Raw genomic sequence first — 19,930 nt, 5'->3', positions numbered from 1 at the left:
GAGAAGAACTTAGATGTTCTCACCAAAGGAAAAAAAAATCATGAATAAATCGGAGAAGGACAAACATTATACGGTCTCATTCATTTGGGGAATATGCAAAAATAGTGAAAGGGAATAAAGGGGAAAGGAGAAAAAATGAGTGGGAAATATCAGAAAGGGAGACAGAACATGAGAGACTCCTAACTCTGGGAAACGAACTAGGGGTGGTGGAAGGGGAGGAGGGCGGGGGGTGGGGGTGAATGGGTGACGGGCACTGAGGGGGGCACTTGACGGGATGAGCACTGGGTGTTATTCTGTATGTTGGCAAATTGAACACCAATAAAAAATATATATAAATATTTATAAAATATATATAAATACATAAAAATATTTTAAACATATAAATATATATAAATATATTAAAATATATAAATATTATATATAAAAATATAAATATAACATATATAAAAACATAAATAGAAATATGTATACTTATTTATATAAAAATATTTTTTATTTTATTATATATTTATATTATATATTATTATCATATATAATATATAATATATATTATGTACTTATATATAAATATATATTTATTATATATATTGCCTATATATAAATATATATTTATATTTATATGAATTTAATATTTATATAATTATATAAATTATAAGTTTATATATAAATCCATATATAAATATATATGATATATATTTATATGAATCATATATAAATATATATTTATATTTCTATAAATATTTATATATTTCTATATATAAATTTATATATTTATTTATATTTATATATTTTATATTTTAAATATATTTATATTTTATATATAATTTATATATACTATATTATATATTTATATATATTTATATATTTAATATTTATAATAAATTCATATATTTATATAATTATATAAATTATCAATTTATATAATTTATATTCATATATTTATATATTTATATATATTTATATATATTATATATATAAAGACTATCCCAACAGACTTACTTTTCTTGCATTTGCTTTCAAGCGTGTTTCATATATTTTCCACAAGAGTCTGCTAATGTTTTGCTAGATCCATACTTGAGAATGTCCGTTTCTGTTGTTATCCAGGGTCCTGAAAATGGCCTTGTGCCATTCATATTCCAAGAAGTATTTCTCACTGGGATACAGAAAATCAACTGAATGTTGTATATTGACCTTGAACCTCTATCCGGGTTCTGCCCATGAATTTCCATCTGGGCACAGAGCAGTGGGCTCCAGCTCTGTTCGAACTTCCCACGTCGTGGCAGCGACTGATCGGAATATTGAATTTCGGCCATTCAGCGGGAGCACCGCCAAGGGGCACACCGACCCTGAAGCAAGCGGGCTCGAGCCTCCTGCGCTGCGTCCTGACGGCCAGCAGGGGGCGCGCGAACCCACCGCGGCTGGCTCGTGTGATGCGCATGCGTCGTCGGCCGGCGGAGGTCGGCGCCTTTTTCGGGGACCGGACAGAAGTTTCCTCCGGCCCAGTGAGGCGCTCCTGCGCTTCGGGACAACTTGCGCCGCGTCGTCAGGGGGGGCGCAGTTTCCTGCCCAGGCCCTGGCCGGCTGACGAGCGGCCTTGGCTGCACTTCTCCAGGACATGTTTCTGAAGAGTGAGTAGAGATCCTTTCATTTTCTAGAATGTTCCCACCTGCTTTATTCTTTACGTTCTCCTACGAAATTTTAACGAGAATTAACTAGCAAAAGCGGCCTATTCGCTGAGTGTTCTTGAGGGTCGAATTCAGAGCCTCCTGCGTCAGTTTTACGGACTCAAGACCGTTTCTGCGGAGAAATCGCGGTACAGCCTCAGACAGAGGGAAACACATACATAGGAGTGAAATTAAAGAAAAAAATCAGGGCCAGACGGTCGTTCGTGGAGTTATATCGCAGCCTGAGGCAAAGAAAAAAGAGTCGCACCCCGCTTTGCATTGCCACTTTTTTAAAAAAAATCCGGGACTCGAAGAAGGACACTTCTGTGCCTTATCCTTACTCTGTTCCCAAGCTTTGCCTTGGTAGACATTACTCCGAAAGGGGCAGGTTTTATTTATTTTATTTATTTATTTTTATTTTTATTTTTTTATTTTTAAAAAGATTTTAATTATTTACTCATGAGAGAGACGCAGAGAGAGTGGCAGGCTCCATGCAGGGAGCCCGACGTGGGACTCGATCCGGGGCTCCAGGGACATGCCCTGGGCTTAATGCAGGCGCTAAACCGCAGGGATCCCCCTTTTAAAAGATTATTTATTTATTTAATATTTTATTTATTCATGAGAGACACACAGACAGAGAGGCAGAGACACAGGCAGACGGAGAAGCAGGCTCCATGCACCGGGAGCCTGATGTGGGACTCGATCCCGGGTCTCCAGGATCGCGCCCTGGGCCAAAGGCAGGCGCTAAACGGCTGAGCCACCCAGGGATCCGTTTTTTAAAATTTTATTTATTTATTCATGAGAGACACAGAGAGAGAGAGAGAGAGAGGCAGAGACACAGGCAGAGGGAGAAGCAGGCTCGCCGCAGGGAGCCCGACATGGGACTCGACCCAGGACCCCAGGATCACGCCCCAGGCCGAAGGTGGCGCTAAAGCCCTGAACGCCCCCACCTGGGCTGCCACCTGCAGATTTTATTATAACGTAGGCAAGGCCACCTTCCTGAGTAGAACAATGAATATGACATCCCTGTTTTCGCTTCTTTAAAAAAAAAAAAAAGAGATGTAATTTACATCCCACAACATACATTGGTTTCATGTTATTCGATTCAAAGAGTTTTAGGGAATCTGCAGGTGTGCACCCATTACTATAATTAAATTTACAGCAGTACCTTCAACTCTAAAAGACATTTATTGCTCATTTGTGTTTGGCTTCCTGTTCCCCTAGCTCCAGGCAACCACTGTTCTATGTTCTTCGCTTTGGATTTGAATTTCTGGACATACCATGTAAATGGAGTCATAAAATATCAGGTATTTTATGCCCGTTACATTTTTCCGATTATCATATTGTTTTCAAGACACATAGATGTTGTAGCATGTTCCAGTACCTCATTCCCTTTTTATGGATGAATACTATTCTGTGGTATAGATAGACCACATTTTGGGTATCTCTTCATCAGTTGATGGACATTTGGGTTGTTTCCAGTTTTCAGCTATTGTGAATAATGCTACCAGGAGCATTCATGGGCACCTTCTGGTCTGGATCTATATTTACCTTGAGTATATAACTAGGTGTGCAAGTGCTAGATTATAGGTGAACTCTGTGTTTTGAGGAATAGCTAAGGTGTTTTCCAAAGTGGCTTAATTACTTTCCAATCTTCATAGCACTGTATGATTTTTCTAGTTTCTCCCCATCATCACCAATACTTGTCACAGTCTTTTTTTTTTTTACTGTGACCTAGTGACTATAAAGTGGTATCTCACTGTATTTTAAATTTATATTTCTCTAATGACTAATCATAGTAATCATATTAGGTGCTTATTGACCATTAGCATATATTCTTTGGTTAAGTATCTATTCAAATCCATTTCCCCTACCATTCATTCATTCATTCATTCATGATAGACACACCAAGAGAGGCAGAGAGATAGACAGAGGGAGAAGGGAAAAACAGGCTCCTTGTAGGGACCCTGATGCAGGACCTGATTCCTGGACCAGGATCACACCCTGAGCCAAAGGCAGATGCCCAACCACTGAGCCACCCAGGTGTCCACTATTTCCCCTACTTTTTAAAAATATTTTACTTTTAGGGCACCTGGGTAGCTCAGGTGTTAGAGCATCTGACTCTTGATCTTAGGGTCATGAGTTCAAGACCCATGCTGAGTTTGGAGCCTTCTATAAAAAAATAATTTTATTTTTAAATAATGTCTAACCCAACGTGGACATGAACTTACAACCCCAAGGTCAGGAGTTGTATACTCTACCGACTGAGCCAGCCAGGCAGCCCTCTCCTACTTTTTAATTAGCTTGCCTTCCATTTCATCAAAGAAGACACATAGATGGCAACAGACACATGAAAAGATGCTTAATATCACTGATCATCAGAAAAATACAAATCAAAACTACAATGAGATATCATCTCACACAGGTCAGAATGGCTAAAATTAACCACACAGGAAACAACAACAGAATAGCTAAAAGTAACAACACAGGAGGGGATGTGGAGAAACAGGAATCCTCTTACACTGTTGGTGGGAATGCAAACTGCTGCAGCCACGGTGGAAAACAGTATGGATGTTCCTCAAAAAGTTAGACATAGAAACTACTCTGTGATCCAGGAATTGCACTACTATGTGTTTTTCCAAAAGATACAAAAATACTGATTTGAAAGAATACAAGCATCCTGATGTTTATTGCAGCAATATCAATAATAGCCAAACTATGGAAAGAGCCCAAATGTCCACTGACTGATGAATGGATAAAGAAGATGTGATATCTACATACACAATGGAATACTACTCAACCATCTCATTCATAAAAAAAAGAACAAAATCTTGCCATTTGCAATGACATGGATGGATCTAGAGACTATAAGGCTAAGCAAAATAATTCAGAGAAAAACAAATACTATATGATTTTACTCATATGTGGAATTTAAGAAACAAAACAGATGAACATGGGGGAGGGGGAAGAGAGAGGTCAACCAGAAAAGGGACTCTTCATTATTGAGAACAAATTCAGGGTTACTAGAGGGGAGGTGGGCAGAGGGATGGGTTGAATGGGTGACAGGGATTAAGGAGGGCGCTTGTGATGAGCACTGGGTGTTGTATTAAGTGATGAATTATTGACTTCTGCATCTGAAACTAATATTACACTAACTACAGTCACTGTGTTAACTAACTGTAATTTAAACAAAAACTTGAAGGGATGCCTGGGTGGCTCAGTGGTTGAGCATCTGCCATTGGCTCAGGGCGTGATCCCGGAGTCCTGGGATCGAGTCCCACATCAGGCTTCCTGCATGGAGCCTGCTTTTCCCTCTGCCTGTGTCTCTGCCTCTCTCTCTCTGTCTCTCATGAATAAATAAATAAATTAATAAATAAATAAATTCTTAAAACTTGAAGAAAAAAGAAAACAACAAAAATAATTAACTTGTTTTATTATTAGGTTGTAGGGATTATTTATATAATATGCATTTGACTCCTATCAGATACAAGAACTACAAATATTTTCTACCATAATAAGTTAATTCAGGAATTCTTGATGCAAGCTGAAATTTTCCTTTCCTCCTTTCCAAATTCCTCTAAAGATTAATGCTTCAAGAAAACCACATGGCTAGGTTGTGTCAGAGATAAGGTGGGAAGGGCAAAAAATGAAATATACAAAAATTAGAATGTTTCTTGTCACAATTAATAACTAGTGAAGACAATGAATGTGAGAAATGAGAAAACATACATATCAAAACTCCAAATATGCAAAACTGTTAGACATAAATTTATCTTACTCTTTCTAGACATATATAAAGAAGGCTGCATATATTTCCAGGAGAACCAAAGCTGGATTTCTTGCCTACTTTTGTACTTACATCAGGGGTTAAGCTCCATCTCTTCTGAGAACCCCGTCCTATAAATTGTGATTAACTACCATTGGCCTACTGGTTTTAGAGTCTTAACATACATAGAAAGCCTGAGAAACACCTTGAGAATGCCTGACATCCAATGGCTGCCAGGGCCCTCTTGAGTTCAGGGAAAGCAGCTGAGGGGCACCTATAGCTCCACCCCCACCACTGGTCCAAAAGCCACTACAAACTTTATTCTTGTTGAGCATCACTCTACGCAGACAAGTTCTCTGGTTAGGGCACTGCACACTGCAGGGCTGTAATGGAGGAATGCCCACTCCCCCCTACACTCTCAGTATAGCTTTCATTTCTCTCTCCACCACATCATCATGAGCATACCCAACATTTTCCCATAACCCTAGAGAATGCTGACCCACTGCCCTCCAACTTGCAAACCTCCCTCAGTTGGGATCTCATCACCTGCTCTACATTTACCTGGATGATTATTAGGACTCAGAAGAGTATTGTTCCTGTGTTTTCTTCTATTAGGAAGTATCTTTACCTTCTCTAACCTCTGGTGTTCACATTGTCAGGAATGGAACTTTGAAAATGGTTTGCTTTTCCAAAAAGACAAGAACAGTCTCCCACCATACTTCTCTGTGCCCCAAAAGCCCCTACAATTCACGTTACAGAAAAGCAATGACCACAGCCCTGGCTGGAACCCTGGTAATGAAAGTGGAGATGGGTCAAGGGTGTGAGTATAGAAAGGGTAGAAATCTTATTTCCTCCTCTATCCCCTAACCCAGGCCAGCTGAACCAGTAAAGCAGCCAAGGATGGAAGGACAGTGCCCAGCTTTGCCATTCTCCAAGGACCCTTCCCTTGGGCATCTGGGATTGGCCAAACTCCGTAAGAGGAACTGAACTTATTCAGTGATTTCCTCAAATATTTTGTATGTGCTAGTGCAGGATTAGTCATGAGAGGACGTGAGGTGCTGCAGTGAGGCGATCAGACACAGACACTGGTCAGGGATGAACTTGATGGCTGTGAGATGTAAAGACAGTTATTAAATTTTTTTCCTTATTTTTTTTGTCATCAGTAAATATATATATATATATATATATATATATATATCATAGGTTCTAGTAAGAACTCAATAAATGCATGTGTGTGAAAAACTTCGAAAAATCCTTGGCACATTGTAAGCATTTTGTGTTGACTTGTTTCTGCCATTTATGTTGTTAGTATTAATCCATCCTACATCATCCTATTTCCTTGGGCAAGTCCCTTGTCCATCTGTGATATGAAGATTGTGATGCACTGAATACATATGGCCTCTTCCAACACTGACTTTTTAAAAATTAAGATATAACTACCATAACATCTACCCTTTAAAGTTTACAACTCAGTATATTTTAGTTTATTCAGGGGGTTGTGCAATCATTACCACGTCTTATGCCAGGATGTTTTCATCACTTCGAAAGGAACTCTATATCCACTAGCAGTCACTGAGGATCCCCCTTCTCCAGCACCTGGCAACCACTATTCTACTTTATATCCTTTGTGAATTTGCTTATAATGGACATTGCATATAAATGAAATCATTTGATATATGGCCCTTTGTATCCATTTTCTTATACCTGGCATATTTTCAAGGCTTACTAATATATCATTACTTCATTCTTTATTTTATCACTCAACACTATTCCATTGTATGGATATGGAAACTGTGTCCATTCATCTGTACATGGTCATGTGTGTTACTTACATTTTTTAGCTCTTATGAATAACAGTTAAATGAATATTTGTGTGCACATTTTTGTGTAGACATGTGTGTTGACTTCTTTTGGGTGGAATTGACCTAGGTAAAATTGCTGGGTCATACAGTAACTCTATATTTGAACATTTTGAGGGACTGCCAGACTTTGTTCCAAAGTAGCTGCCATATTTACATTCTCACCAGCAATGATTTCTCAACCTCACAAAGAATTGCTATTGTTGGGGTGCCTGAGTGGCTCGGTTGAGCATCTGACTCTTGGTTTTGGCTCAGGTCATGATCTCATGGTCACAAGATTGAGCCCCATGTTGGGCTCTGCACTCAGAGTGGACTCTGCTTTAGTTTCTCTCTCCCTCTCCCTCTGGCTCACGCTCTCTCTCAAATAAATAAATAAATAAAATCTTAAAAAAATCATTGCTATTGTCTTTTTTTCTTAATCTTACAGGATGTGAAGTCGTATCTCATTGTGATTTTGATTTGCATCCCCCTAATAACTAATGACATTGAGCATCTTTTAATGTTCTTATTGGCCCATTTATCTTTTTTGAAAAAGTCTCTAGATCCTTTTCCCATTTTTAAAAAAGATGTATTTCAGAGTGAGAGAGTGCACAAGCAGAGGGGGGCAGGCAGAGGAAGAGGGAGAGGGGAAGCAGACTCCTTGCTGAGCAGGGAGCCCAGAATTGGGCTCATTGGGCTCAATCCCAGGACCCTGAGATCATGACCTGAGCTGAAACCAAGAGTCAGCCACTTAACTGACTGAGCCACACAGGCAACCAGATCCTTTTATCATTTTTAAAAATTGGATTGTCTTCTTATTAAGTTGTAAGAGTTAGTGATATAACCTGGATAATAAGTTCTTATCAAATATAAAATTTGCAAGTATTTTTTCCCATTCTGTGGGTTGCCTTTTCACTTTTTTTTTAAAGATTTTATTTGTTGATGAGACTGAGAGAGAGAGAGAGAGAGAGAGAGAGGCAGAGACATTTGCAGAGGGAGAGGCAGGCTCCCTACAGGGAACCTGATGGAGGACTTGATCCCAGATTCCAGGATAACAACCTGACCCAAAGGCAGACACTTAACCACTTAGCCACCCAGGCACCCACCTTTTCACTTTTTAATAGTGTCCTTTGAAGCACAACGTTTTTATGTTTTTTATTGAAGTATAATTGACATACAATATTATATTAGTTTCATTTATACAACACAGTAATTTGACATTTGTATACATTGCAAACTGATCATAGTATGTCTAGTTACCTACTGTCATCATACAAAGTTAATACTAATATTATTGACTGTATTCACTGTGCTATACATATATCTCCATTACTTATTTATTTTATAACTGGAAGTTTGTATCTCTTGATCCTCCCAAATGTTTTATTTTAATTTATTTTATTTAAAGATTTTTATTTATTTGACAGATAGGGAGAGAGCGTGAGTGCACTAGAGGGAGGGGTAGAGGGAGAGGGAAAGAGAACAAAAAGCAGACTCTGCACTGAGCACAGGGCCCAGTGTGGGGCTTGATCACATGATCATGGGGTCATAGCCCGAGCTGAAACCTGAAGTCGGATGCTTAACCAACTGTGCCACTCAGGTGCCCCTAAATATTTTGTTTTTGGTGAAGTCTATAAATGTGGCTAATTACTACTAGAATTACTACTCCAACATGATGATATTGGAGTGGTGATTAAGCTTAGCTAATGGATTGGATTGTTCAGAGTGCTTGTATGCTGAGATCCAAGGATATAAGTTCTCAAGGATAAACAAACTAAATTATCAATAAATTTGTTTCATTAGGTGTATGACTGCATATAAAAATGACGTGATTACTTCCGTTTCTAGATTGTGTTTAGTTTATAGCAGTATTTTTATGTGCATTGGCTCATTTAACCCTCTTGACAGATCATTGAGGCAGAAGTAATAATATTTTCTGTCATGAGTTTTATTATGCAGATTAAATGAGTAGAATCACAAAATAGCTCTTAGCATAGTGCCTAAATGTTAGTGAGAACTGGGTAAATGTTAATAATTGTCATTGTTATAATTGTTTTTTTTAATATATTTTTTAAGTCTTTATTTATTCATAGAGATGTAGAGAGAGGCAGAGACACAGGCAGAGGGAGAAGCAGGCTCCATGCAGGGAGCTTGACGTGGGACTCGATCCCAGGACTCCAGGATCATGCCCTGGGCTGCAGGCGGCGCTAAACCGCTGCGTCACTGGGGCTGCCCTTGTTATAATTGTTGTTACTAGTTGTAAGGCCAGGAATATTCCTTTTTACAGATTGGGAAGCTTGAGACTTTAATTTGTTTAATGTGGTAGGAGCTAAATTAATAAAAAAAATCTGTGTGTAATTAGAATTTAAAGATACTACTTTCTGATTCTAATATTTTAGACACAACTATAGAAAGAAAAAATTAGTATTCGACCCACATATCCAGCCTCAACCATTACCAAATACCCTGTACTAATCTGTCCACATTTTTTTCTTTGCTGACACAATCATCTACTAACTCATAAATGTGTACAAATAAAGCTTTTTCTTCCACCTCGTTTTGTTTGTGCAAGTATGACCTCATTCTGTTTTTCTGCATCTTCTTTCCTTTTCTGACTTCTTTGCTTAACAAAAGATAGTGTATGTTCCTTTCTGGATTGTGATTTTATGCTTCATATTTTATACTCTACCTCTTTAACCCATGTGGAATTTATTTGGGTAAATACTGGGAAGTTGGTCTTTCAGGTTTCTTTTTTTTTTTTCCTGCCAGTATGAAATTGGGTCTCATAACATTTGAGCTTTCAGTTTGTTATATTGATCCTTCAGTCACTTCTTGAACCAGATAGTTGTTTTAATTATAATAGTTAGACACTGCTGTCTGGTATTTGCTCAACAAATATTTATCAGTGACAGTTACATGCTATTTTTAAACAAAAGATTCAAGAATACTTGTCCTCATGGAACTTGCATTCTAGGTGGGAGGAAAGGGCACAGACTTAAGTTATATACCATTAGAGGGTGGTGAAAATAAAGGTCAGGGGACCCTCTTGCACTGTTGGTGTGAATGCAAACTGGTGCAGTCACTATGGAAAACAGTATGGAGATTCCGCAAAACATTAAAAATAGAATCACCATATGGTCCAATAATTCCACTACTGGGTATTTACTCAAAGAATACAAAAACACTAATTTGAAAAGATAAATGCACCCCTATGTTTATTGCAGCATTATTTACAATAGCCAAAATATGGAAGCACCCCAAGCGCCCATTGATAGATGAATGGATAAAGAAGATGTATATATACAATGAAGTGTTACTCAGCCATAAAAAATAATGAAATCTTGCCATTTGTGATGATGTGAATGGATCTAGAGACAATAATGCTAAGCAAAATAAGGCAGAGAAAGACAAATACCATATGATTTCACTCATATGGAGTTTAAGAAACAAAACAAATGAACAAAAAAAGATGTGAGAAATTCCAGACTCTTAACTATAGAGAACAAACTTATGGTTACCAGACCGGGGGAAAATGGGTGAAATAGATGAAGAGGATTAAGAGTACACTTCTCTTGATAAGCACTGAGCAATGTATAGAAATAAGTTGCTATATTGTACACCTGAAACTATTATCGCTTTGTATGTTGACTATAGTGGATTTAAGTAAAAATAAAATAAAGTTCAACGGTTAAAATATACATCCAGGTTAAAAAAGGTTCTAGAGTTCCAGTATGGGGACAGGTTGTATAATTAAATAAAGTGATCAAGGAAATCTTTGAAGGGTAGCAGAATATGCCACTGTAAAATATGCCATTTTGGTATTTTGATTACTTTGAACAGTAGTCTTTTGAAAAATAACGAAGTTGACTTTCTCTGAACTCCCCTTATCTACCTAAAGGCAGAGCCTTCAAAAAGAACTCAGGTGTCATAAATCCCTTCCAAGAGTTTCATCAAGGGAAGATTGACTTTTGTCATAGGAAAGGAGACTAGAAGTCAACGGTACACTCAGACAAATGTCACAAACCATCATACCTCCTACCTATTCTTCTAAGGACCCATTTGTCTTTCCTAAAAATCAGATGTAATCATTATACTGCATTTCTGGTGGAGTAGTCACACAGGTCAAGAATGAAGCTACTTAAAAATACTTTGCTAAACTGCAAATCAGCCAACACGCTAAGGTTTTTTTTTTTTTTTTAACCAAAATATGGTTCTAATTCTGTAGCCCATATTTATGAATAACATATTGCTTTGCTATCCAAAATCCAGTCATCTTTTGGTATATGAGTCCAGAGAACAACCTGTCTCTAATACATGTGATTTAAGGCCCACTGAGGGCAGTATTGGCATTGACTATGACCATATGTCTGCCAGAGCATTTGGGGTTTTGTTTGTGGAGGGAGCACCCAAATCAGGGATGCTGCTTGATTCTCCTGTATGGAGACATGTAGCATTTAGTACAAATGAGAATGTGGTGGCTGTTTAAAAACAAAAACAAAAACAAAAACCTTTACTATTATTAGAGGTACAATTTTCACTTGATTTTCATGATGCAATGCAAACTCATAGAATATATTATCTAGTTAGAAATCCCAAGATAATAAGGTAAAAACTATGAAAACTATTAAGACAGTCAAATCAGGTAAGTAAAAACTAATTATATATAATATATATTAATGTAACAATATATAATGTAATAATATAATTATTGCAGGGGAAGAACATTTTTTCTCTACCCTTCTGGATTCTTTTGCCTGGTCTATTAATTAAATTGACGTAAGACAGATTAACAGGAGAAAAAAAAATGTTTTGGAGCCCTACAAAGGCTTGAGGGGGCTCAGAGGCATTGAGGCTTGGATGCTATCCTGAGCTAAGCAGACAGGGGTAGCGGATCTAGGGCTTCAAAGGGAAGGAAGACAGTTCACAGGAAGACGTGAAGAGCAAATGTTTGGTAAACAAATGTTTGTCCTGCCATGCAGACAGTGGGACACAGGGAGGAATCTGATCGCTAGGCTCTGTGGCGCTCCTTCCAGCTTACCACACCTAGCTCAGACTCTCTGTACTTCTCTCTGGTGATAGCTCTTTTCCTGGACCAGGCCCTCTATCAAAATTCTTAGAGGCATTTAAGGGAGAGGTAAAAGCTTTTCCTGAATCTTTTAAGTCTTGATTATCTTCAGCTGAAATAATCCATGTACCAAAGTGGCACATTTTGGAGAATCTCCTTCTGAACCTCTCTATTATGTGTGTGTGCATGTGTGTGTATGTGTGTGTAAAGTCACAATAAAAGGAAAAATATCTAATGCCTTTATATGAATAAATCTATCAAGAATTGTTCTGGGATCCCTGGGTGGCGCAGCGGTTTGGCGCCTGCCTTTGGCCCAGGGCGCGATCCTGGAGACCCGGGATCGAATCCCACGTCAGGCTCCCGGTGCATGGAGCCTGCTTCTCCCTCTGCCTATGTCTCTGCTTCTCTCTCTCTCTCTGTGCGACTATCATAAATAAAATAAAAATTTAAAAAAAAAAGTTTAAAAAGAATTGTTCTAAAGCTATAAAGAGAAACCACAGTATCTCCTAAGTCATATGAAAGGAGCCTGGAATGAACAGATCTTCATTTTACTGTAAGGGAACATTTGATATTTGTAATGAGGTTTCTTCCCCTAAATTCAATGTATGCTTTATGATAATTGTACAAAAAAAATCACACAATCTTCCCTGAATTTGACAAAGTGGTGTTAAAGTCATCCAGAAATACACTTGGGTACATACATATTCTGATAAAATCTGAAAACGGCAAGACTAATGAAAGATATTTACCACACCAGGCACTCACTGGCATTTTAAAGTTGGAAAAATTGGCCCAGTGTTATGTGGGCTCACACATTGACTATCAGGTCAGTGGAACCATATTAATGAAACAAATGCTGGGGAAACAGCAGAAGACAGTGATAAAGTGTGAAAAGTGTTACTTTGCAACCAAAAGATTCAGTCTGATTTTTTAAAAAGATGTTTTTATTTTTTTAAAGATTTTATTTACCTATTCATGAGAGACACACACAGAGAGAGGCAGAGACACAGGCAGAGGAAGAAGCAGGCTCTGTGCAGGGAGCCTGACATGGGACTTGATCCTGGGACTCCAGGATCACGTCCTGGGTTGAAGGCAGGTGCTAAACCGCTGAGCCACCCAGGGATCCCCAAGATGTTTTTATTTTTATTTTTATTTTTTTTATTTTTTTTGTTTTTATTTTTAAATAATCTCTACACACATGGGGCTTGAACTCACAACCCTGAGATCAAGAGTCGCATGCTCTACAGACTGAGCTAGCCAGGCACCACTCAGTCTGACTTTTTAAGTTTTTATTTTAATCACCTGGTGCTCATCACGATAAGTGCACTCCTTAATTCCCATCACCTATTTCACCCATCCCACCACTCACCTCTCCTCTGCTGACCATCAGTTTATTGTCTATAGTTAAGTCTGTGTCTTAGTTTCCCTTTCTCTGTCTCTCTCCCCCACCATGCTTGTTTTGCTTATATTCCACATATGAGTGAAGTCATGGTATTTATCTTTCTCTTATTGACTTATTTCACACAGCTTTATACTCTCTAGCTCCATCCGCGTCATTGCAAATGGCAAGATCTCATTCTTTTTTTAAAAAAGATTTTATATATTCATGAGAGACAGAGAGAGAGAGAGAGAGAGAGAGAGAGAGAATGAGGCTAAGCCATAGGCAGAGGAGAGAGAGAGAGAGAGAGAGAGAGAGAGAGAGGGGCTGAGCCATAGGCAGAGGGAGAAGCAGGCTCCATGCAGGGAGCCCGATGTGGGACTTGATCCCGGGACCCCAGGATCATGCCCTGAGCCAAAGGCACACGCTCAACCACTGAGCCACCCAGGCGTCCCTCATTCTTTTTTTAATAAAGATTTTATTTATTTATTCATGAGAGACACAGAGACAGAGGCATAGACATAGGTTGAGGGAGAAGCAGGCTCCCCACTGGAACTTGATGTGGGACTTGATCCCAAGACTCCAGGATCATGACCTGAGCCAAATGCAGATGCTCAACCACTGAGCCACCCAGGTATCCCTATTCTTTTTTATGGCTCAATAATCATCTGTTATGTAAATATATGTTTTGTTATGTAAATATATGTATATATATAATATATATATGTTTAAGGTGGTGGCTTGGGCCATTTGGGAAGATACTCAATTTTCCTGGGTCTTTCTCATGTATATAGGAAGTATACATGTTATTAAACTTCTGTTTCTCTCCTGTTAATCATATATATATAATATTATATAATATATATAATCTTGTAATGTCTTCTTTATATATTCATCTACCAATGGACACTTTTGCTACTTCCATAATTTGGCTGTTGTAAATGCTACAATAAACATAGGGGTGCATTTATTTTTTTGAATTAGTTTTTTTTTTTTTTTTTTTTTTGGGTAAATAACCAGTAGTGGAATTATTGGGCCATATGGTAGTTCTATTTTTGAGGGACTTCGTACTGTTTTCCACAGTGGCTGCACCAGTTTATATTCCCACCAAAAGTGTAAGAGGGTTCCCCTTTCTCCACATCCTCATCAATACCCGTTGTTTCTTGTGTTGTTGATTTTAGCCGTCTGACAGATGTGAGGTGATATTATTTTGATTTGCATTTCTGTGATGATAAGTGATGATGAGCATCTTTTTATGTGTCTGTCAGCCATCTGGATGGCTTTCTTAGAAAAATACTCATGTCTTCTGCCTCTTTTTTAATTGGATTACTTATTTCTTTGGGTGTTGAGTTGTATAAGTTCTTTATATATTTTGGATGCTAACCCTTTATGAGATATGTCATTTACAAATATCTTCTCCCATTTCATAGGTTGCCTTTTAATTTTGTTGATGGTTTCCTTTTCTGTGCAGAAGCTTTTTATTTTAATGTAGTCCGAATAGTTTATTTTTGCTTTTGTTTCCCTTAACTTAGGAGACATATCTAGAAGGAAGTGATTGTGGCTGATGTTAAAGAAGTTACTGCTTATGTTCCCTTCTAGGATTTTTATGGCTTCAGGTCTTTAATCTTTTGGACTTTAATCCATTTTGAATTTATTTTTGTTTATGATATAATGAAGTGGTCCAGTTTCTTTCTCATGTTGTTGTCTAGTTTTTCCAACACTGTTTGTTGAAGAGACTGTGTTTTTCCCATTGCAGATGCTCTCCTGCTTTGTTGAAGATTAATTGACCAATGAATTGTGGAATTGTAGTCTGGTTCTAGTACTTACTAGCACCATGAACTTGGTGAAATCACTTAATATTCTTGGGTTTCTGGTTCCTTATTTTTTCGAATGATTATGATAATGATAGACACCAATGTGAGGGTTAAAGGATATAGCATATTTGTAAGCATGTGGAAAGTATAATTCCATGTATTTGGTATTCCTCAATCTTTTGCTTTTCCTTTTTTAGCATGTTTAAATGATTTTCATATTTTCTTTCTTTTTTTTAAGATTTTATTTATTTGAGAAATCGAGAGAGAGGCAGAGACACAGGCAGAGGGAGAAGCAGGCTCCATGCAGGAAGCCTGACGTGGGACTTGATCCCGGGTCTCCAGGATCATACCCTGGACCGAAGGCAGTGCCAAACCGCTGAGCCACCCGGGTTGCACGATTTTCATATTTTCTATATTGCATTATCTTTTCATCATTTTAATTAGTTCAAATGGCTACATTGTGCCAACTGATTATTCTTTCATAATATAGAGTATCAGATCAGTCTTAGTCTGTTTGGGCTCCTATAACAAAATATCCCAGACTGTGTGCCTTATAAACAAGACAGATTTATTTCTTATAGTTCTGGAAACTGGAAGTTCGAGATCAGGGTGCTAGCATGGTCAGGTGAAGGCTCTCTTCTGGGTTGCAGACTTCTTGCTGTGTCCTCACATGGCAGAAGGGGCTAGAGATTTTTCTGGGGTTTCATAAGGCACTAATTACATTCATGAAGGCTTTACTTTCATGTGTCCACATAGAGGAAGAAAAAGGATTTTCCTTCTACCATTCTTATTGGCTGAGAACCCCCCTCCCCATAATACAAGATTAACAGGAGAGAAACAGAAGTTTATTTTTTTAAAAGATTTTATTTATTTATTCATGAGAGACACAGAGAATTTGAGAGAGACAGACAGACAGACAGGCAGGCAGAGGGAGAAGCAGGCTCCATGCAGGGAGCCAGACCTGGGACTGGATCCTGGGACTCCAGGATCACACCCTGGGCCGAAGGCAGGGGCTAAACCACTGAGTCACCCAGGGATCTCCAAAACAGAAGTTTAATAACATGTATACTCCCTGTATACATGAGAAAGACCCGGGAAAATTGAGTATCTTCCCAAAATGGCCCAAGCCACCTCCTTAAATAGCATCTCCAGCAAAAGGCACAAGACAGATCTGGGAGGTGGAGGGAGCCGGTTAATGTGAGGTAACCAGGAAAAGCACAGTAAATAAGGGTAAGGTTGTTCTTTAGATTTAAGTCTTTGCCTCTTCCATTACTAAGAGTTTCTGGAGATTAGAGTCATCCATCTCTTCCTAGTATAGAAAGAGAGATACCCTTAATAAATGGAGATTTTCTTTATAAATATCAATGTTCCTTACAAAAGGATACTTCAGCGTGGTTTTCAGAGCCTCTCTTCTGTCTGCTTTTTCTTAAAAATAACTAGCTCAAGATAATCCATATGCCAAAAAGACATATTTTGAAGTGGTATATTCTTCTCCTTCATCCTAATCACTTCCAAAGTCCCCACCTACTAATATAAACACATCTGGGGGTTAGGATTCCACCATTTGAATTTTGAGAGGACACAGACATTCAGAACCTAGCAAGGTCTCAATGCAAAATTCTAATTTTTGTGGCTGCAACTGTGCAACGACCCATTAAAAATAGGAGTTTATAAAATAAAATAAATATCCATTTCAAATCAATATCTGGATCGGATAGTGGCATTGTGTGTCTGCAGTCCACTCAGTCCCAAATATGCAAAACTAGTGGAAAAAATAACTCAGGATATTAAAGTCCATTAGTCATTACCATAAGTATTATGGTTCTTGCTTAATTAACCCTGACTGGAAATTTTCCATATCACATGAGATTAAAAGCCCTTTGAGTTCATGAGCAATGTACATTTTAATAGAGACCAAAGGGAAGAAAAGATGTCATTACCTCACATATACAAAGCTTTATGAATAAAGAGAGAACTATAATAATGTAGCTTTATCACTAAATACATAAACCAAGGCAACTTAAGTGATTATTTACAATGTATTCTTCTCAGATTCTATTTTTAATATTCTGACTATAAAGGTTCCTGCTCATAAAAAACAATCTATTATATTATGTGAGTTACTGAAAGCCAGTAATGGTAGAGGAATGGATTCTAGATGATGGCTTTTTTAGTTTCATTATCTGCAGGGGTAAGCTGATATGATTCTCATCTTTTATAGTGGACCTTATAAGGAGCCTAAAGGAGTTTTGGGGAATATACACGTTAGTTTGAGTCCCCATGCAACCAGTGGTAGCCTTATCACTTTTTTAATTTGAATATAGTTGACACACAATATTACAATAGTAGCCTTATCACTTTGATTAAATTAATTTTCTAAGTCTCACTTCTTCCATCTATTAAAATGAGAATACTGATACTTCTCTTACATGGTCTTTAGTAAAATAATATGCATGTAAGGGGCTTAGCATTGTACCTGCTAATAGAAAACACCCCAAATACCAGCTTTTGATATTATTAGGTCACCTATCAAACAAGATGGATTAGAATAGTTTTTCCAATATGCTTAATTAATAAAGGAGTGTTTTTAGATAATTACAAAAACTCACTAGGAAAATTCCTTTTCTATTTTTAATATAATTGACACATAAAATTACATCATTTTCAGGTATACAGCATAGTGATTGTACAACTCTGTACATTATGCTCTATTCACCACAAGTGTAGTTACCATCTGTCACCCTGTGGCAGTGTTATACTAGCATTAACTTCATTTCCTTTGTTGTATAGGAAAGTTCCTTTTATATTTAAAAATATTTTATTTACTAATTTTAAAGAGAGAGCACAAGCAGGGGGAGAGGGAGAGGGACAAGCAGACTGCCTGCAGAACACAGAGCACAATGTGGGTTTGAAGCAAGTCTGTCTCAGGACCCTCAGATCATGACTTGAGTTGAAGTCAGACAGTTAATCAACTGAGCCACTCAGGTGCCCCAGGAAAGTACCTTTTAAAGTGAGTTTTGAAATGAGGAGGAAGCCAAAAAAATGCTTAATCATTTATGTTTTTATCCATTCAACAAATATTTCTTGAATATCTGTCTGACATCATTCTGAATATCAGAGATTTGAATGTGAATAAAACAGACAAAATTTTCTGCTCTCATAGATATTTCTAATGGGATTGAGACAGACCATGAAAAAAAAAACAGTGTGTATGTGTATCTAGATAGATATCCTATGTAGATCTGTGTGGTTGTGTATATCTATTTAGATACCTAGATGTCTTATACCTCATATGGTGATCATAAGCACTATGGAGAAAAAATAAATCAAGGAAAGGGGTTAAGGAGTGCTGGGGAATGTGATTTTGGAAATTTATTAGTGTGATCAAGTGTATCTTCACTGGTAAGGTGATTTTTGAAAGAAGATATCAAGTACATCTGCACTGATAGGTGATTTTTGAATGAAGATCTAAAGGAAACGAGCAGTAGAGCCCAGAAGATATGGGAAAGAACATCCTAGGAAAAGAAAAGCAATTATAAAGGCCCTGGGGTGGAAACTTTTATGTCATTTCAGAGATAAGGCAAGGTAGCTGGAGCAGAATGAGCAAAGTGGAAAAATCAAAGGGGTAAAGTCAGGTAATGTAAAGCCATGCCATATGGGGGGCCTTTAGGAGATTGTAAAGACTTTGGCTTTATCTCTGAATGAAATGAGAAAATTTTGCAATGTTTTAGAAGAAGTGACAATGTAACTTAAGCTGTGAAATACTCCATCGCCTCATCTCGAAGATTTGAAACTAAAGGTAGTTTTGACTCAGCACATGGGTATAATATTCCACAATGCCAGAACTGCCTAGTGGAAAAGTGCTTTGAAAGTCATCTTGCCTCTAGAAAACCCCTATGGAGCCTGTAGGTAATAAAACTGCCTAGTGGAAAAGTGCTTTGAAAGTCATCTTGACTCTAGAAAACCCCTATGTAGCCTGTAGGTAATAAAACAACTCCTTTTCTCAGCTATGCTAGTCTCATACTTTGGTTAGTTAAAACGGCCTAAAATTTTCATTCATCTTACAAAAATCAGTAACCATTAATGGTATTCCTATCATAGCCAACAGTCCCATGTTCTTGATCATAAATGGATACTGGTAAGACATAGTTGTATCCTATATCTAAATATGAATTTATAATCAGCTGGTTATGGGAGCAGGGATAAATCTCATTCATTCAGCCTATAAGTTTTAATTAAATGTCTACCACATGTCAGACATTGCTGTAGGAGCTAGAAAATTAGCAGTGAACAAACAAAATCTCTAGTTTAGTAGACTTTGCATTGTAGTAGTAAGATACAGAAAATAAGGAAATCTATATCAACAGTTGATAAATGATCTAGAAATATAATGCATGATAAGGGA

The 19,930-nt window shown here is 37.6% G+C and overlaps 1 long non-coding RNA gene across 2 annotated transcripts in view; it reads left to right on the top strand.

The window, feature by feature from the left end:
• The first annotated feature begins 1,461 nt into the window (after positions 1–1,461).
• LOC112668574 (uncharacterized) overlaps positions 1,462–19,930 on the top strand; it is a 162,985-nt gene continuing 144,516 nt past the window's right edge. For both annotated transcript variants that reach the window (XR_003141725.3, XR_007409350.1), the window contains exons 1-2: positions 1,462–1,628; positions 2,889–2,971. This is a non-coding gene — a long non-coding RNA (uncharacterized LOC112668574). The remainder of the gene's footprint in view (positions 1,629–2,888; positions 2,972–19,930) is intronic.

Source organism: Canis lupus, chromosome X, assembly GCF_003254725.2.
Source record: "Canis lupus dingo isolate Sandy chromosome X, ASM325472v2, whole genome shotgun sequence".
Lineage (NCBI taxonomy): Eukaryota > Metazoa > Chordata > Mammalia > Carnivora > Canidae > Canis > Canis lupus.
The sequence above is the reverse complement of the archived record's forward strand: the minus strand, read 5'-3'. Positions and strand labels throughout refer to the sequence as shown.